This window comes from Xenopus laevis, chromosome 8S (assembly GCF_017654675.1).
Source record: "Xenopus laevis strain J_2021 chromosome 8S, Xenopus_laevis_v10.1, whole genome shotgun sequence".
In the NCBI taxonomy this organism is placed as follows: Eukaryota; Metazoa; Chordata; class Amphibia; order Anura; family Pipidae; genus Xenopus; species Xenopus laevis.
In genome coordinates, this window is record NC_054386.1 from 43,349,607 (window position 1) to 43,371,185 (window position 21,579).

Consider the following 21,579-nt stretch of genomic DNA (forward strand, 5'->3'; position numbering starts at 1 on the left):
TGCTACAGCCAAAAGAAAACCTGGCCCACAGTATTTCACTTTCCACTCCACCCTTGAAATCACACTGGCTGAAAGGGAAGATACGTCTGAGTTAAAGCTCACATGCTACAGATGGAATTTAATCTGGGAACAAACAAGGGGGAATCCCTAGCATGGTGCCCCCTTTCCCTCATCCCCATAATCTATACAAAAGCAAACATGTCAGTTTTTACCAAAGCTTAGTAACAATATAGACCTAACACTATAATACAACAATCACCAACCTCTTCTCTCCCACCCCCCCAAAGAAATCGCCAAAACGTCCGGCCTTCCAAAGCAAATGTTTCGACTTGCTGACGTCACTTGTAACGCGACTATGCTCACGGGCGTCGCATTCCCATGACAGATGAAAAGGCAGACGAACAGTCGAATGACAAAGGTGGGACGAACGTGTCATTTGTTGAAAAGGAATATTCAGTCGGGTAGCTTAGACACGTTGTTAGATCTTTTCTGAAGCCTGACGGTATATGTAGCTCGTGGTAATGTATATGCTGGGCGGTATATGAAAGAAATCATCATGGGACTGTGTAATGGATTGAAGATGCGATTTTGCACGGGAGAGGATTCGAGGGAGTAAAGAAATACATTCACGGAGAAACTTAATTTTAGCGAAATACATTGTTATCAACCACAGAAATCATTTTGTAAAGGAAATGTACAACTTTTTACTACTAAAGTGGTAGTGCCAAATAAACATTTTTCCAATGACTACTTACCTAAAAGTTGTTCATTATTATAGGGGGTGGCTTACAGATTTATACGCTATAGAATGGCTAATTCTAGGCAGCTTTTCATTATTCTTCATTATTTAGTTTTTTTTTTAAATTATTTGCCATCTCCTTCTGACTCTTTCCAGCTTTCAAATGGGGTCACTGACCCCATCTAAAAATAAATGCTCTGTAACACATTTAGAGGGCTATTTATTAAAGTCAGAATGCCAAAAACTAAAAAAAAATGTTTTTTTTACTATAAAATCCAAATTTTTGTGAAAGAAAAAACTAGAGATTTATAATACCCCAAGGACGGAAAAAGTAAGAATCCGGCATCTCAGACCTGCCGAGGTTATTATTATTAACATGTATATATATATATATATATATATATATATATATATATATATATATATATATATATATATATATATATATATAGTGCCAACATATTGCGTAGCACTGTAAAGTAAATGTGATTATACAACTAAATCACATGAATTCAATACATAGAACATATGGAGTTACATACATCACAATCAATACTGGTACAAAAGCTGAGGAAGGCCCTATGCAGAAAGAGCTTACACTCTAAAGGGAAGGGAGTAATACACAAGGTGTGGGAGTGGGTGAGATTGAAATAAGTGGGTGAGAAATGTGGTACTGTATGCGGTGTTGCATTTGGTAGTTAAGCAGAGTGAGGGTAGGCTTCTCGAAAGAAGTGCGTTTTCAGAGATTTCTTGAAAGCAGAAAGGTTGGGAGAAAGTTGGACAGACCGTGGGAGAGAGTTTTAGAGGAGGGATGCAGCTCTTGCAAAGTCTTGAATGCGAGCATGTGAGGAGGTAATGAGAGAAGATTTGAGTATCAGGTCAGTAGAGGAGCGTAGTAAGCGGTTGGGTGAGTATATAGAGATGAGTTCAGAGATGTAGGATGGGGCAGAGTTATGAAGTGCTTTGAATGTCAGGGTCATTAATTTGAATTTGATTCTGAAAGGTAGCGGAAGCCAGTGCAGGGATTGACAGAATGCCAAGACAGAGGAGGAGCGGTTTCTGTGATGTATGAACCTCGTGGCAGTGTTCATTATGGACTGGAGAGGTGACATTCTCTGGAGGGGAAGGCCAATTAAAAGAGAGTTACAGTAGTCTAGACGTGATATTGTCACGAAGGACAAGCGAATGGAGGGACTGGAGGAGGAGAGGGTGATCTACAGTGTCAAATGCAGCTGAGATCAAGCAGTATTAGTAGTGAGAAATGATTGTTGGCTTTAGCAGTTAAAAGGTCATTAGTTAGTCGAGTCAGGGCAGTTTCAGTGGAGTATTGTGGCTTAAAACCAGCTTGTGGGGGGTCCAGCAGGTTATTGTCAGAGAGGAATGAGGTTAATCAGTTGTAGACTAGGCGCTCAAGTAGTTTAGAGATGAAAGGTAGCAGAGAGATAGGTCTGAGGTTGTCAAAATTGGAGGGATCAAGAGAGGGTTTTTTCAGAATGGGGGTGACAAGAGCATGTTTTGGTCGAGAAGGAAACAGTCCAGTTGAGAGCGTGAGTTAATGCTTTGATTAGACAAGGATTGGTATTGCGGAGAAGTTTTGATGGAATTGGATCAAGCGGGCAGGTGGTAAGGTGAGAAGAGGCCAAAAGTTTTCTCATTGTGACAGGGGTGAAGGAGCACAGGAGAGACTGGGGAGTGTGGAGGGAGGGTGATGGAAGTCTAGGGGGGTTGAGTAGTGTAATGTCCCTTCTGATAGTGTCAATTTTGTTTTTGAAGTGCTCAGCAATATCTTGAGCAGAGACAGATGTGAACGGAGGGGGTGGAGAAGTTGTATAAAAGTAAATGGGAGAGGTCTCTATCCTATTTGGTAATTTCTGTGGTCTTCACTGGAATTAGTGCAGACCATGATTCGGATTTTCGCTAGATTTTCATGTTTGTCCTCGATCCTATTAAATTGTGATTTTTTAGTAAAAGTTAAGGTCCAATCGTGGATTCTAGTTTGGTCGGATATTTTTTTATTTAAATAGTCCGAAAAAATCGTATTTTGATAAACAAGGCCCTTATTGTTAATCCTACTTTTTATTACTCATCTTCTATTCAGGCCTCTGCTATTCATATTCAAGTTCCTTATTCAAATTAATGCATGGTCGCTAGGATAATTTGAACTAGTGATGTGCAAACTGCCCGATACCCATGGGTCGGGTGGGTTCGGCCCGACCTCGCAACCCCATCTGCAGATCGAGCTCTTCTTTCTACTGCTCTCCCCGCCCGCCACCTTACACTGCCGGCTTCCGTTTTTATAGCCGCGCTCCTGCTCGCCCTGCCTCTTTTGTAACGTCATCGGCGGCACGGCTCTGTAAAAAGAACCCGGAAGTTGGGCACATCACTAATTTGAACCCTAGCAACCTGATTGCTGAAATTGCAAACTGGAGAGCTGCTGAATAAAAAGCTAAATAACTCAAAACCATAAATAATAAAACAATAAAATTTGCAAATTGTCTCAGAATATCACTCTCTACCTCATACTAAAAGTTAAATTAAGGCGTACAACCCCTTTAAGTGAATTGGCTGCTCATCTCATAAGGCTGGAATAGGGGGTTGCTAGCCCTCTTTTGGACCATTGTAAATATAGAGATCATAAGCTATGTTAGTGAATCCCCTGCCCCCAGCGGCACCAACTTGCACAGTGTTAATTACATTGGCAACCAATAGATTTTTTGTTATGCAAGTGAAGGCAGACAGTAGTCAAGTAACATTTGCAAGTAGTGCCTGAATCCTTGCTGGCCTCATCATGATTCCTATCTGCTGCCAATATATCTGCGTCTTTGTGCATAGTTTGATCTTAGGGTTGCCACCTGACAAAATATTTATTTGCAACGTCTTACCTACTTTGCAAAAGGTGGATAGCCTCTTAAATGGACATTTTTAAAATTGATTGGTCTTTTTTCCTGCTTATGACTAGTGATGGGCAGATAAGCTCAGAACCTGAGTATTTAAGTCAACACAACCATATTTTTTATCTCACCCTGAATTAACCACCCATGCCCAGTAACAGGTGCTTCACTTGCTATTAGTAATTTACATCCAACATATACATTCCACTAAAATGCATCCAAAGTCCTCAGGCGCAGTGGAGCACGGAGCACTATTAGGGGACAGGGCACAGTATAGCATTTTTGAGCAAGTGTAGATGGTTGAAAACCATCCAAGACCAACTTCCGTGGTCTCCATTGACTTCACAAAGGTGCCATTGGGTACTAAACAATGTGAAAAGGAGAAAATAATACACACTTTTTATTTTTTAAAAGTAAATTTACATTTTTTTATGGCACAAGGCAATGTAGTCCATGGTGGATAGAGACTGATACTGCTGCAGCATGCAAAAAATACATATGCTGTGTGTAATGCACACTGGAGTCATATTAAAGAACAAATACAGTAAGCAATTGAAACGTTGCATATGCTCTTATATTAAAGAATGTTAAAGGGATACTGCCATGGGAAAACATGTTTTTTTCAAAATGCATCAGTTAATAGTACTGATCTAGCAGAATTCTGCACTGAAATCCATTTCTCAAAAGAGCAAACAGATTTTTCTAACATTTAATTTTGAAAATCTGACATGGGGCTAGACATATTGTCAGTTTCCCAGGTGCCCCCAGTCATGTGACTTGTGCTTTGGCTGCCTACACACAAATATTATATCTAAAAAAAATACACTAGCTGGTTTAGGAATTCAATTTTATATTGTAGAGTGAATTATTTGCAGTGTAAACAGTATATTTTAGAAATAAAAACTACACCATAAAAATCAAGAGAGAATCCCTTTTTTGTTTGCTATATTAATGCTACTTAATATCCTCTTACATGGGAGTGCAAGTTCAAAATATTTAAACAACAAAGGCCAGCTGGCTAAGACCATAATTAGCCTTTAGTATTATATGATTAGGGTCGGACTGGGGCTCCCCGGGGTGCTGTGTTTTTGCCGCAAACGGCCCAAAGAAGGGCGGTCGCTAGGGATGTCGCGGACTGTTCGCCGGCGAACTTGTTCGCGCGAACATCGGCTGTTCGCGTCCGCCGCAAGTTCGCGAACGTCGCGCGACGTTCGCCATTTTGGGTTCGCCTTACCTGGCGCTTTTTTTTGACCTCTCATCCCAGACCAGCAGATACATGGCAGCCAATCAGGAAGCTCTCCCTCCTGGACCACCCCCACACCCCCTGGACCACTCCCCTTCCATATATAAACTGAAGCCCTGCAGCGTTTTTTCATTCTGCCTGTGTGTGCTTGGAAGAGCTAGTGTAGGGAGAGAGCTGCTAGTGATTTCACTGATTTGAGGGACAGTTGATAGTAAGTTTGCTGGCTAGTAATCTACTTGATACTGCTCTGTATTGGAGGGACAGAAGTCTGCAGGGATTTGAGGGACATTTTAGGGTAGCTTTGCTGGCTAGTAATCTACCTTCTACTGCAGTGCTCTGTATGTAGCTGCCTGCTGTGGGCACTGATCTCTTCTGATCTCATCTGCTGACTGCTGTAATAACCCAATAGTCCTTGTAAGGACTGCTTTTATTTTCTTTTTTGTTGTTTTACTTTGCTACTTTAACAGCCAAGTGCTATTAGTCTAGCAGTGTTGGGGAGTGGGACTGGTGTGCTACTGTGCTGCTCCTAGTAGTTCAGCAGCACCAACCCGAGAATATTTTTTTTTTTAATATACATATAATTTTTTTTTTATTTTACTTATCTTACTGTTCTTTAAGGTGTCCAGTGCTGTTTGCTGTTCTTCATAGTAGTGCACCAATAGTAGTGCACTTGCAGCATTATTTGCCCAGTGGCCATCTAGCTGTGTGAGCTTGTTCACATTCTGTCTAAATATCAATAATAATACCGTCTCCAGAAACACCACCTGAGTGACGTTTTTCAAGCAGCAATAATATATTCCGTATCCACCGCTGCTGTAGTGTATACGTTGACCTTGTAGGCATTATTTGCCCAGTGTGTTCTTCATTTTCAAACCACTGCCACTTAGCTGTGTGAGCTTGTTCACATTCTGTCTAAATATCAATAATAATACCGTCTCCAGAAACACCACCTGAGTGACGTTTTTCAAGCAGCAATAATATATTCCGTATCCACCACTGCTGTAGTGTATACGTTGACCTTGTAGGCATTATTTGCCCAGTGTGTTCTTCATTTTCAAACCACTGCCACTTAGCTGTGTGAGCTTGTTCACATTCTGTCTAAATATCAATAATAATACCGTCTCCAGAAACACCACCTGAGTGACGTTTTTCAAGCAGCAATAATATATTCCGTATCCACCGCTGCTGTAGTGTATACGTTGACCTTGTAGGCATTATTTGCCCAGTGTGTTCTTCATTTTCAAACCACTGCCACTTAGCTGTGTGAGCTTGTTCACATTCTGTCTAAATATCAATAATAATACCGTCTCCAGAAACACCACCTGAGTGACGTTTTTCAAGCAGCAATAATATATTCCGTATCCACCGCTGCTGTAGTGTATACGTTGACCTTGTAGGCATTATTTGCCCAGTGTGTTCTTCATTTTCAAACCACTGCCACTTAGCTGTGTGAGCTTGTTCACATTCTGTCTAAATATCAATAATAATACCGTCTCCAGAAACACCACCTGAGTGACGTTTTTCAAGCAGCAATAATATATTCCGTATCCACCACTGCTGTAGTGTATACGTTGACCTTGTAGGCATTATTTGCCCAGTGTGTTCTTCATTTTCAAACCACTGCCACTTAGCTGTGTGAGCTTGTTCACATTCTGTCTAAATATCAATAATAATACCGTCTCCAGAAACACCACCTGAGTGACGTTTTTCAAGCAGCAATAATATATTCCGTATCCACCGCTGCTGTAGTGTATACGTTGACCTTGTAGGCATTATTTGCCCAGTGTGTTCTTCATTTTCAAACCACTGCCACTTAGCTGTGTGAGCTTGTTCACATTCTGTCTAAATATCAATAATAATACCGTCTCCAGAAACACCACCTGAGTGACGTTTTTCAAGCAGCAATAATATATTCCGTATCCACCGCTGCTGTAGTGTATACGTTGACCTTGTAGGCATTATTTGCCCAGTGTGTTCTTCATTTTCAAACCACTGCCACTTAGCTGTGTGAGCTTGTTCACATTCTGTCTAAATATCAATAATAATACCGTCTCCAGAAACACCACCTGAGTGACGTTTTTCAAGCAGCAATAATATATTCCGTATCCACCACTGCTGTAGTGTATACGTTGACCTTGTAGGCATTATTTGCCCAGTGTGTTCTTCATTTTCAAACCACTGCCACTTAGCTGTGTGAGCTTGTTCACATTCTGTCTAAATATCAATAATAATACCGTCTCCAGAAACACCACCTGAGTGACGTTTTTCAAGCAGCAATAATATATTCCGTATCCACCGCTGCTGTAGTGTATACGTTGACCTTGTAGGCATTATTTGCCCAGTGTGTTCTTCATTTTCAAACCACTGCCACTTAGCTGTGTGAGCTTGTTCACATTCTGTCTAAATATCAATAATAATACCGTCTCTAGAAACACCACCCGAGTGACGTTTTTCAGGCAGCAATAATATATTCCGTATCCACTGCTGTAGTAGTGTATACGTTGACCTTGTAGGCCTTGTTTGCCCAGTGTGTTCTTCTTCTTCATTTTCAAACAACTCCCATCTAGCTGTGTGAGCTTGTTCACATTTTGTCTAAATATCAATAATAATACCGTCTCTAGAAACACCACCCGAGTGACGTTTTTCAGGCAGCAATAATATATTCCGTATCCACTGCTGTAGTAGTGTATACGTTGACCTTGTAGGCCTTGTTTGCCCAGTGTGTTCTTCTTCTTCTTCATTTTCAAACAACTCCCATCTAGCTCTGTGAGCTTGTTCACATTCTGTCTAAATATCAATAATAATACCGTCTCCAGAAACACCACCTGAGTTGTTGTTGTTTTTGTTTTAAAAATAATGCCAGGCAAAGGCAGGCCGCCACGCAGAGGCACTAGGGGCCGTGCTGCTATGCTATCCTGTGGCCCTAGGAAATTGCCCAGTTTTAAAAAGGCAATGACCCTGAACTCCCAAAATGCTGAAGAGGTAGTTGACTGGCTTACACAGCACACCCCATCCTCTACCGTTTCTAACTTTACCACAACATCCTCATCCTCCACTGCTATGGGCACCCCACGTAACACTTCCTCCACCACCGGCGCCCCTTCTTCACTGGAGTCAGAGGAGTTATTTTCACATGAGTTTCTTGAACTGAGTGATGCGCAACCATTATTGGCAGAAGAAGATGAAGGAGATGAGGACGTTACACCAGATTTAATTCTGGCAGAGAACACAACAGAGATGGACATAATGAGTGATGACGAGGAGGTCCCCGCTGCTGCTTCCTTCTGTGAGCTGTTAGAAGAAATTGATGCATCTGAGGAGAATGATGATGAGGAGATTGATGTTTTGTGGGTGCCCAGTAGAAGAGAGCAAGAGGAGGATAGTTCAGATGGAGAGACGGAGAGTCAGAGAGGCAGGAGGAGAATAAGACTTAGAAGAAGCAGGGAGGGACAGCTCGCAGGGAACAGTAGGGCAACAACATGTATCGGCACCTGTGGTCAGCCGGCCAACGCACCCGCCATTGCCGCCAACGCCGCCGACTTCTACTTTTACCCCCAGATTGCCAGCCTCAAAAAGGTCAGCAGTGTGGGATTTTTTTAATGTGTGTGCCTCTGACAAAAGCGTTGTAATTTGCAATGAGTGCAGTCAGAAACTGAGTCTTGGGAAGCCCAACAGCCACATAGGTACAACTTCTATGCGAAGGCACATGAACGGCAAGCACAAAGCACTTTGGGAGCAACACCTCAAAGGCAACAGGCAAACTAAAAGACACCCTCCTTCTGGTCCAGCATCTTACTGCTCTACCTCTGCTGTCCTTGACCCGTCTGAACCACCCTCCACTCCGCCTTCCACCTTGACCACCAGTTCCCATTCCCAGTCATCTGCCCCCAGCCAAGTTTCTGTGAGGGCCATGTTTGAGCGTAAGAAGCCAATGTCTGCGAGTCACCCCCTTGCCCGGCGTCTGACAGCTGGCTTGTCCGCACTCTTAGCCCGCCAGCTTTTACCATACCAGCTGGTGGACTCTGAGGCCTTCCGCAAATTTGTAGCAATTGGGACACCGCAGTGGAAGGTACCCAGCCGCAATTTTTTTTCAAAAAAGGGAATACCACACCTGTACCACCATGTGCAGAGCCAAGTCACCGCATCTTTGTCACTTAGTGTTGGGCCAAAGGTCCATATGACTACTGACGCATGGTCCTCCAAGCATGGTCAGGGCAGGTATGTCACCTACACTGCCCACTGGGTGAACTTGGTCATGGCTGGGAAGCAGGAAATGTGTGGCTCAACAACGACAGTGGAGTTGGTGTCACCGCCACGGATTGCACGCGGTTCTGCCACCCACCTCTACTCCTCCTTCGCTCTCTACCTCGTCTTCTTTCCTCTTCTTCGTCCTCTGCTGCTGGGTCCTCCTCCTCCTCCACACCTGTGCACCCCCAGCTCCCCCTAGGCTATTCGACGTGCCAGGTACGCCGTTGTCATGCTGTCTTGGGGATGACGTGCCTGGAAAGCAAAAAACCATACCGGATCTGTACTCCTGTCATCTCTGCAGTCACAGGCCGATCGGTGGCTGACCCCACACCAACTGAAGATCGGAAAAGTGGTGTGTGACAATGGAAGCAATTTGTTGGCAGCACTGAGACTGGGCAATTTAACACATGTGCCCTGCATGGCACATGTTCTGAATTTAATAGTACAACGTTTTGTCTCAAAGTACCCAGGATTCCAGGACGTTCTCAGGCAGTCCAGGAAGGTGTCGGCCCATTTCAGACGTTCCTATACAGCCATGGCACGCCTTGCTGACATTCAGCAGCGGTACAACATGCCAGTCAGGCGTTTGATTTGCAACAGCCAGACTCGCTGGAATTCAACGCTCCTCATGTTGGAACGTCTGCTGCAACAACAAAGAGCCGTCAACGAATACCTGTTTGAACTGGGTGGTAGGACTGGATCTGCAGAGCTGGGGATTTTTTCCCCCCTTACTGGGTGCTTATGCGCGATGCCTGCAGGCTCATGCGCCCTTTTGAAGAGGTTACAAATATGGTCAGTCGCACCGAAGGCACCATCAGCGACCTAATACCCTTTGCTTTCTTCCTGGAGCGTGCCGTGCGACGAGTGACAGATGAGGCTGTAGACCAGCGTGACGAGGAGCAGGAAGCGCACGATTTCTGGTCGGAATCACCAGAACGAACCCAGGCAGCTGCTGCAACGCAGGGAGAGGTGTCAGAAGTGGAGTCAGAGGAGGAAGGTGGCTTTGTGGAGGAGGAGGACCAACAGGAGCAGGCTTCCCAGGGGGCTGGTGGTGACCTTTTGGGGACCCCTGGTCTTGTACGTGGCTGGGGGGAGGAGACTGTGGATGATGCAGTCCTTGATAATGAGGAAGCGGAGATGGATACCTCTGCATCCAACCTTGTGAGAATGGGGTCTTTCATGCTGTCATGCCTGTTGAAGGACCCCCGTATCAAGAGGCTTAAGGAGAAGGACCTGTACTGGGTCGCGACTCTACTAGACCCTCGGTACAAGCATAAAGTGGCAGAAATGTTACCAACATACCACAAGTCTGAAAGGATGCTGCATTTACAAACCAGCCTGCAAAACATGTTGTACAATGCTTTTAAGGGTGATGTCACTTCAGGAACTCATCAACATTCCAGGGGCAGAGGTGCCAGTAATCCTGCCACGAGCGCACCTGCAAGGACAAAGCACTTTGGCCACTCTGTAACGTCAGACATGCAAATGTTTTTCAGCCCAAGGCAGCGGCAGAACCCTTCGGGATCCACCCTCAAAGAACGCCTCGACCGGCAGGTAGCGGACTACCTGGCATTAACTGCAGATATCGACACTCTGAGGAGCGATGAACCCCTAGACTACTGGGTGCGCAGGCTTGATCTGTGGCCAGAGCTGTCACAATTTGCCATGAACCTCTTGTCTTGCCCCGCCTCAAGTGTCCTCTCAGAAAGGACCTTCAGTGCAGCAGGAGGGATTGTAACTGAGAAGAGAACTCGCCTAGGTCACAAAAGTGTGGATTACCTGACCTTTATTAAAATGAATGAGGGGTGGATCTCGGAGGGTTACTGCACGCCGGAAGACTTGTTCTGAGTTTCTGATTCTGACTCCCCATGCAGCTGTCCTTCTCTGCACGCCTCATGACTCCACATACAGCTGTCCTCCTCCCTCCACCACCGTTACAAACTAGGGTGCAAACCCTACTGGTTTAATTTGAATCCAGGTAAATCCTGAGTTTTTCTGGCCTCTGTGCTTCAGTGGCTGCGACCAAAAAAAACAGAATATTTTCAGCATTTATATGGCATATTTTTTCTGGCCTCTGTGCTTCAGTGGCTGTGACAAAAAAAATTCATATTTTCAGCATTTATATGGCATATTTTTCCTGGCCTCTGTGCTGCAGTGGCTGCGACAAAAAAAATTAATATTGTTTGCATTTATATGGCATATTTTTTCTGGCCTCTGTGCTGCAGTGGCTGCGACCAAAAAAAACAGAATATTTTCAGCATTTATATGGCATATTTTTTCTGGCCTCTGTGCTGCAGTGGCTGCGACCAAAAAAAACAATATTTTAAGCATTTATATGGCATATTTTTTCTGGCCTCTGTGCTTCAGTGGCTGCGACCAAAAAAATTGAATATTTTCAGCATTTATATGGCATATTTTTTCTGGCCTCTGTGCTTCAGTGTCTGCGACAAAAAAAATTTATATTGTTAGCATTTATATGGCATATTTTTCCTGGCCTCTGTGCTGCAGTGGCTGCGACAAAAAAAAATTAATATTGTTTGCATTTATATGGCATATTTTTTCTGGCCTCTGTGCTGCAGTGGCTGCGACAAAAAAAAATTAATATTGTTTGCATTTATATGGCATATTTTTTCTGGCCTCTGTGCTGCAGTGGCTGCCACAAAAAAAAATTAATATTTTCAGCATTTATATGGCATATTGTTTCTGGACTTCTGGTTCAGTGGCTGCGACAAAAAAAACATAATTTTTCAGGAAAGTACACATGCCTAATTTTTCAGGGTTCTGCAACAGTGGCAAAATCGCATCTTTTATGGTCACCGCAGGTGATCAATAAAGTAGACCAAAACTGGGCCCACACTGCAGAATCAGTGTTTTTTGGTTCACTTCACTGTACATTGAATTACCTCTGCCTGACCGTGCACGTGCGCACAAGCACGGTGACTGCTAAACACACCACTACAGAAATATTGCCACCAACAGGACGAACATCCTGGAGGTGACAAGCAACTAGTAATTAAAAACTATTATTTGCTCACTTGACGGTATCATTCATGAAAGCTCTTTGCGTCTTTTTGCGTTGCAGTAAGCACCGCGTTTCGTCTTTGCATGTGAACAGGCTGTAACCTTTACACGACTTGATTGGCATGTAGACGCCGGACGTTTTAAAGCATTTTATTACACAGGTTTAGAAATGTAGTGTGATTTCTGCCCTTTACAGCACAAAACGCAGCGCTGTGTCAACAATGGATTTTTTAGAAACATTTTTGCCCTTGATCCCCCTCTGGCATGGCACTGTCCAGGTCGTTGCACCCTTTAAACAACTTTAAAATCATTTTTCTGGCCAGAAATGTCTTTTCTAGCTTTTAAAATTCGCCTTCCCATTGAAGTCTATGGGGTTCGCGACGTTCGCGAACCGTTCGCATTTTTGACGCAAGTTCGCGAACTTTTTTTCCGACGTTCGCTACATCCCTAGCGGTCGCGGCAGGAAGAAGAAGCAGCACAGGGTGCGGATCTGGGCTGGCGGGGCCCACAAGAGCCAGGGAACCATCAGGTTTGTACACCTTTAAAGGAACAGTAACATCAATTTTTTTTTAAAGAATTTGTTAGAATACAACAGAAAAAAAACACCAAGACAAATTAAAATTTAAAATAGCAAAGCCTTTATTAATAAATAGCTAACAGAAACTCTATTTCCGCTCCTCTTCAGAAAAGGCGACATGGCAACCATCCATCATGCAGCGCTGGATTTCTCCTCCCTGGCTATCGCCCAGATTCACAAACTGGGGTACATCAGCACCGTGCAAGTACCCCCCACCAGGCAGCTGATGTGATGGCACACCGGTGTGAGTGTAGCCTGCTGCCGGTGCACAAGGAACACCAACCGCCCATTCCACCAAACGCCCGATCCTTTGTCACTGGCCAACTCTGCCTCCTCTAGCTGCACAACATGGTCACATGGTCTACGGGAAAGCAGCACCAGCACTGTGACCCGGAGCTCTGGACTTGTCCAATTCATTGAGCAGCGGCCAGCTCCTGGGACGGAATCAGCATCACTCGCCCTGCTCTCTGCCAAGGACAACGCTTCAGCTCCTTCTCCGTGGAGCTCTGCTTGCCATTAAAGTTAAAGATAAACTACCTAGGGATGCACCAAATCCACTATTTTGGATTCGGCCGAACCCCAGAATCCTTCATGAAAGATTCGGGCGAATACTGAATCGAATCCAAACCCTAATTAGGGGTGGGAAGGGGAAAACAATTTTTACTTTCTTGTTTTCTGACAAAAAGTCACGTGATTTCTCTCCCGCCCCTAATTTGCATATGCAAATTCGGTTCGGCCGGGCAGAAGGATTCTGCCGAATCCCGAACCGAATCCTAGATTCGGTGCATCCCTAAAACTATCCCTTGAAATTATTCCCTTAAGAGATAATATAGTCTGACTGAAAAGTAGAATTTTAACTAATTCACAGCTGGCAAATGAATATAATATCACTGACAATTTTATTTTCATCTTTTTTATAGACCCAGATATGGCTTTAAGGTGCTTGTGTCGGCTGAAGCCATTGGTGCTGCATTTAAGATTAACAACATCATTGAGACCCCAGAAAAGTGATTTAGCAGTAAAACTGCAAACACATTCTATAGCCATTATAAGTAGACACCTTGCTACAAAGAAAAATAAAGGTATGTTTTATCATTTAAATATTTTGGTTCATACTATAACTCTTTACTAAGTTGGAATGTTCAGTGTCCATATTTAAGTTGACTACATAGTAAACATATTTTGGATAACATGGAGTCTATGGGAGACAGCCTTTCAGTAATTCAGAGCTTTCTGGATAACATGTTTCTGGATAACAGATCTCTTACCTATATGAGCTAATGTTTTATTATTACAGGGAAAAAGGAAATCATTTATTAAAATTTGGATTATTTGGATAAAATGGAGTCTTTGGAAGACGGCCTTTCCGTAATTCTGAGCTTTCTGTATAACGGGTTTCCGGATAACAGAGTCCCATACCTGTACTATGAACAGTAAATTTGTAGTACACCATGTCAAGGTTGTTGTGGTAGATTAGCTGTAGCTAAGCATTTATAGGTATGGGATTTGTTATCCGGAAACCCGTTATCCAGAAAGCTCCTAATTACAGAAAGGCTGTCTCCCATAGACTCTATTATATCCAAATAATCCATATTTTTTAAAATCATTCCCTTTTTCTCTGTAATAATAAAACAGTATCTTGTACTTGATCCAAACTAAGATATAATTAATCATTATTGGAAGTAAAACCAGCCTATTGGGTTTATTTAATGTTTACAAGATTTTCTAGTGGACTTATAGATCCAAATTATCCGTTATCCGGAAACCCCCAGGTCCCAACCATTGTGCATTACAGGTCCCATACCTATACTTGTATACAACTGCTAAGTGCTTGTATATGTAGATTGAGCAATCTGCCCCATGTACAGATATGGGATATATTCTTTGCAGTGCTTGTGACGTTGTGTTTCAAATTTAGGGGTTAGGAGAGAACACAAGGCTTAAAATCAACAAAGCCTCCCAAAATGAACAGTATAGGAGCCATTACAATTGTTTTGATATCAACATGGGTTTGCTGGGAAAGCAATATATTTTTCTATAAGTCAAATGACAAATTTGGCAGCCTCCAACCAACTGAGTGCTGGGAGTTGTAGTCCACAGCAGCTGAAGGGCATTCTTGTTAAATGCAAAGTCCAGTTACTCATATGCCATGCAGAGGAATAACTAGTATATTTATTGTTTTTATACATAGCCAAAAGTAAAGGGCAAGTTCAAGCAAGAGTTAACAGAAATGCTGCCCTGGTTGAAGACATTATTAACCTGGAGAAGTGAAACAAGAAATGAAAAGCATACTGGAGAATCTTAAAGAAGATTTTACTAAAAACTTAAGTATCCGAACTACATCCGGTAAGTGTAATTTCTTCATGTATATACTGTAAACTATGTAAAGCTGTGCAGTGATACAAGTGTTCATTTGCATCTGTAAACAGTTAATATAATAAGTATTTAAGGGAACAGTAACACCAAAATATAAAAGTTTTTCAAAAGAACAATAGTATAATGTAGTGTTCCCCTTCACTGGTAAAACTGATGTGTTTGCTTTAGAAACACAACTATAGTTAATATAACCATGTTGCTGTGTAGCCATGGGGGCAGCCATTCAAGCACAGGAGTCATAGTAGATAACAGATACATTCTGAAGAATCCCAGTATATACTACAGAGCTTATGTGTTATCAGCTGGGTATCCTGTGTTTTTAATCCTGCTTCAGCTTTGAATGGCTGCCCCATAGCTACACATCAGCTTATTTATATAAACTATTGTAGAGTTACTGAAGCAAACAAACGTTTTATCAGTTCAGCACAATAGTAAATTATTATTTACCATTACTTTAACACTTCCATTTGTGGGTGTTACTGTTCCTTTAAATGTTATGGTGACTCACACATATTGCATTTAAACTTCATTTAAAGGGGTGGTTCACCTTTACTTTAACTTTTAATAAGTTATTTTCAATTGGTGTTTATTATTTATTTTTTATAGTTTTAAAAATTATTTGACTTCTCCTTCTGACTCTTTCCAGCTTTCAAATTTGGGTCACTGACCCCATCTAAAAACAAATGCTCTGTAAGGCTACACATGCATTTTTATTACTCATCTTTCTATTTAGGTCCTCTGCTATTCATATTCCAGTCTCTTATTCCAATCCATGCATGGTTGCTGGGCAATTTGGTCCCTAGCAACCAGATTGCTTAATATGCAAACTGAATAAAAAGCTAAACAACTCAAACAATAAAAAATTAAAAACAATTGCACATTATCTCAGAAAATATACTCTACATTATACTAAAGGTTTACACAAAGGTGAACAACCCCTTTAATGCTGCCAGTACAGATAGATACCTGAAGACAATAGAAAACATGCAGCATCGCATAAATTAACTTATAACAGTATTTCTGTACCTACCTATAAGGAACAAGTGAATAAAACACAATTTTAAAATCTCCTTTCTATGAACCAGCACCAGTATTTTTTCTGACTGGTTGCATTCAATGGGCATATCTTTATTTTCATCCTCACTGGGATATGCTTGGCCTTCTCCTTTATCAAATCTAAATTGGGTAGCCACTCTCCCTTTAGAGGATTTCATCCCCTTTTGTATTTGTTTTCAGGTACAATTAGACATTAAATCTAGGCAGTGGAGTTTTCAGGGTCCTTCCTTTGTTTTTTGTTTTTATGCATCTTGTGTTCCATAGCTGTTCAGCATGGCTGGGTCATGACCAGTAGTATCTGTTTGTTTACAAATGATCTGGTGATTTCAGTACAGGTGTGGGATCTATTATACGGAAACCCGTTATCCCATAGACTCAATTTTATCAAAATAATACGAATTTCTAAAAATGATTTCCTTTTTCTCTGTAATAATAAAACAGTACCTTGTACTTGAGCTAAACTAAGATATAATTAATCCTTATTGGAATCAGAATCAGTCTATTGGGTTTATTTAATGTTTACATGATTTTCTATGATATACACACTTTGTGGATGATGCAATCCTTAGTTATCAGGTATAGGAGGTTCACATTCAGAGTAAGGTACTGCCAGACCTTCCACAAATTGTAGATATCACTCTGGAGAACCGATCTCTTCAGCCAGTACTCATACAAGCACCTGAGGAAGGATCTTTTCGATCCGAAACATGTCGTGCAATTGAAAATAAAGAGATTACTGACTAAAGAGATTGGTTCCTCGGAATGATATCTACAATTTGTACATGCTTTTCTAGTAGACTTGAGGTATGGAGATCCAAATTACAGAAAGATCAGTTATCCGGAAAACCCCTGGTCCCGAGCATCCTAGATAACAGGTCCCATACCTGTATTTGCTTTATTGTAGATTTTATTTTTCACTGTCTGCAGTTGTTGGTGCCCTGCTTGAAATATTTAGGGGGGGGGGTCAAACACACTTGCCAGATAGGGGAGAAGTCAGTGGCATCTGGTTCACTTACATGCACATACCTCTAAAGGTGATCATGAATGGTGGTCGTTCACCAGACAGGATATCATTATTGAAACTCTCTTTATTCAGGATAAAATGTGGGATCACAAAAGCAGTGCAAAAATATCAGTTGTATTTCTGGCAACTTGCCAATCAGAAACAACAACAACACATCCTCAAGCTGCTCTTACAAAGTGCTTTAAATACATATGTATTAAAGGCATTTGTGTTAGTCATAACTATACACAACCATTAAAATGAATGGAACTATTTAACAATGAGAGAGTACTATGGTCTGGGATGTTTTCGCTGAAGAAAAGGCACATGTGAAGGGACATACCAGTACATTAGAAGGTATTGTAGACAAACAGGTCTTTTTTCATATATAAAAAAAACAAGAGGCCCCTTTTAGTCTTTAAAAACTGAACTTTCTCTTTTTTTTTGAGGGCAGTGAGGTTGTAGAATGCCCAGATTATGTTGTGATGGCAGATCATTTTAAAGCCTGTAAGAAGAATTGCTTGAATGACTTCTTGAACATAATGACCAAGGCTACAACGATCTCAAGATCTAAAGTTAGTGTAGTATAGATAATTGTATATGTATAAATATTGTTATATATAGTGCTCTTTATAGAATCAAAACTATCCTATTGGGTTTATTTAAAGGAGAAGGAAAGTCCTGTAATACTTGGGGGTGCCAAAAGTTAGGCACTGGCCCAGGGTTATTCCAGAGAGCACTACAAAGCGATCGTCTTCCTGCTTTTTCCATGCGCAGCAGAGCGAACATCCAAACTTTAACGAAAAAGACAGCTATTTTGTTCTAATGTGCATGCGTCAGACCTGGGAAATTTGAAGAAAGAAAAAACAGGAAATGACATGTTTCCAACTGTCAGATGAAAACGCTGCATGCTGCGTTTTCATCCGACAGTCAGATACATGTAGTTTGTACCTGCGACTTCACATTCAGTTCCATTCTGAATCGTACATAAGCGAGCTGTGGAGTTCAGCCCTTAATACTTAAAAGTTTTTTTGGCAGACATAAGATACTGAGATCCAAATGACAGAAACATCTCTATTGGAAAATGGATGGGTCGTTGCACAACTAAACCTACATGCTTTCTCGGGTTCAGCATTGATCTGTGCTACAATTTTCGTACTTTGTTTTTCATTAGATAAACTATTGTCAGAATTTAGGCAAAACATTTTGTATTATCTAAATAGCAAATTCTTTACTTTTTACTTCAGGGTGCGATATTTTGGTGTTTTAAATATTCTGTTTATTTACAGTACACTTGCCTGGGATTACAGTTCATTCTTTTTTCTCTCTTCTTTCGCTTAGGTGCATTTGATCATATTACAGTAACAACAAAAGATGGTAAATTTCCGTTTTATAATTAACATGGCTAGTTTTCCAGAGGTAATACATATTCATTTTACCAGAAGCATGATTAATAAAATGATAAAAGCTGCTGTGTTTGACGTGTTGTAGAGGATGCCATAGCTGCTAAAGGTGTTAGGAAGGTGGATTTTAAGATTTCTATGTTAATGGGGTGGAATATTTATAGTTAAAGGAACAGTCATATTTAAAGTCACTAATGCATATGCAATATTATGAGTACAATTTGTCCTATCTCAATATAAGGGTACTGCTGTGGTAATACATAACTACCCATTCCAGTAGTATTTAGCCATGTTATCCTTATATCTCCATGTTATACCATATATAGTCTATCCTTTTCTAACAGTAAAGCCTGCAGTCATTTAATGAATACCAAATTTGATTTAAGCTCTCTTATAGATTGGAAGGCACCGTTTTGATACATAAGTTCCATCCTATATAATAGAAATGTCAATATTATTGGGGCAAATATAAAAGCAATACAGTGACCAAAAAGAGGCTATAGGGGGTTTATAGCCTTAGTCATGTACAGTATTAATGCAAGTTGCGCAATTTGTAAGCCAAATCTCAATGTACAAGTGTTTGGAAGCAGAACCTATTTATCTTTTTTTTTTTTTTCTCCTTTTCTACATCTCATTTAGATGTGTTTCTAAATGTACTAAAAAAGTAACTATAATAAACCAAAACATTCTGGAAGTGTCAATTGTTGAAGCCGCTGGGGTAAGGATGTCAAAGAGATGGTTTTTTCACTTTGGCATAAATGGCTTATTTCACAACTCTTTCAAACCATCTGTCCAAAATGTGCACATTGTTGTCCACAAAGGAATGGCCCTTTTCCTTAAGATGTAAATAGACTGCTTAGTCTAGTCCTGCAGAATTCTATGTTGGGCCAATCGATTAGAGAGCGGTTGCTTTGTCTATGTATAGATAGAAGCACTCCTCACTGCACTGGACAGCATAGACCACATTGCTCTTCACAACAATTCACACTTTCAGTCATGTACATTGAAAGATCAACACCTGCCTCAATGAAAATCATGGTACCATTGTGACTGGATCACACTTTCACACATCTGTGAGTGTCAGCCAACATCTTACTGAAGTTTAATGGAACCATTGTGATTGGATGTCTGTGACTTTACTACCCTCAAGGGTTTAAATGCCAGGGAATTCCCTACCACTTTTGTTGAACTAAACCGTTTTCAAGAAAAAACTCTAAATGTCCAGTTGACTTTGACTTAATTCTAATAGATACTGTATATCATGACTTGGATAAATGAGAATCTTCATAGACATCCTACTTAAAGGGGTTGTTCACATTCCAACACTTTTCTTCATTTCAGTTGTTTTAGACAATTCAACAAAAATAAAAACCTTTTCATATCACTTTCTATAAATAGTTTTTCTAATATTGAAGTGTAAATTTTCATTTTACACCTTGCTATATATTTCTAAAGCTGCTTTTTCCAGATGCAGATTATGTAACAGTTCAGAATCTGCACCTGGAATACTCAGCTGCCAGAATGAAACACCAGAGACAGGAACATTAAACCTTAAAAAATAAAAGATGGAAAGCAGTGGAAAAAATATGTTTCTGGTGATGTAGATATATACCAAAAGCATGATTGACTTTGAGGCTCATTTATAAACACTGGGCAAAGTTGCCCATGGGCAGTAACCCATAGCAACCAATCAGTGATTGGCTTTTTTCTGTCAGCTGCAGGTTGAACAATGAAAGCAAATATTTGACTGACTGCCATAGGTTACTGCCCAGGTGCTTATTTGCCCAGTGTTTATAAACGAGCCTCAATTATGAGGTCCCTGCATTTTCTGGCAGATCTGTTTGCTACATTCAGTTCTCTGTCTTGTTGTAAAATTGAGCGTGTAATTTTGTTCCTTAACAAACTGGATTCTATTGCTTGTGAAGATAAAGGTCATAAAATATTCTAAGCCCAATTACAATGTGCTGTTATATTGGGGAAGGCAACCTTTGTTGCTCTCTGTTTTTCTGTAATTCAGTTTCTCAAATTTTCCCACTAATTACATGGGCAAGGGCGTTGTTGTTATGTATACGCCATAACAATATATCAGTGATAACCTTCACTACCATTTACATTTTTTAGGGTAACGCGAGAACACAGAGAAAACTTAACAAAACTTGCAAAACAACTTTCCAACAAGGCTAAGGACTCCCTACGCAAGGTCCGCACAGGGGCAGTACAGGAAGTTAAAAAATGCAAAGAGGGAGTGTCAGAAGACATAGTAAAACTGCTGGAAAAGCAGGTAATATAACAATATCACTGGAAGTCATTAAATTGCCCATTTATATAACTGTTTGCATTTATAGTTTTATTTAGAAAAATCATGTTTAAACCCTACAGGTTTTAAAAAAGGAAATGGTTCCTATTTGTAAAGTTTATATTTGTTTTTTTAATCAGGTGTATAGTAAAGTACAAAAGTATGGTATACCTAAATCTGTGCACAAGCACTCAAGGGGTGACTTACTAACCCTGGGGCATTAAGGGGCACGAGTGTAGCTCTTTTTGCTCACATACAGTGCACTTGTACCCCCAGGGTTGCAGATCTCTGTACTCCGTGCAGAAAACATCATCAGTAAGTGCAGCTCAATCCTGTGCTAAGTACAAGGCCCCAATGCAAACTGCGCTTCCTAACGCCCTACCTTCTATATGCAAATAATGCACTGGTTAGGGGGTGGGTAAGGGGGCATCTGCATGTCTCCCCTGACTGCTAGTGATGTGCAGTTCGGGTCGACCTCGCACTGCCCTAGCAGGTGGCGGGCGGGTGCGGGTTGAGCTCTTCTCCTGCTTTCCCCGCCCGCCACCTTCAAATGCCGGCATCCGGGTTCCGGTTTTATAGTCTTGCGTCTGCTCGCCCCGCCCTATTTGTGACGTCATCTGCGGGGCGGGTCTATAAAAGGACCGTGGAAGCACGGGCTGCAGCAGGGCGGGTTAGGGTCGGGTGCGGGTCAGGAAAACCCTGACCCGCACATCACTGCTGACCGCC

At 41.4% G+C, this 21,579-nt stretch overlaps 1 pseudogene; it reads left to right on the plus strand.

Annotated features, from left to right (window-relative positions):
• Positions 1 to 13,647: 13,647 nt before the first annotated feature.
• LOC108700523 lies at positions 13,648 to 18,603 on the plus strand (annotated as a pseudogene).
• Positions 18,604 to 21,579: the final 2,976 nt, after the last annotated feature.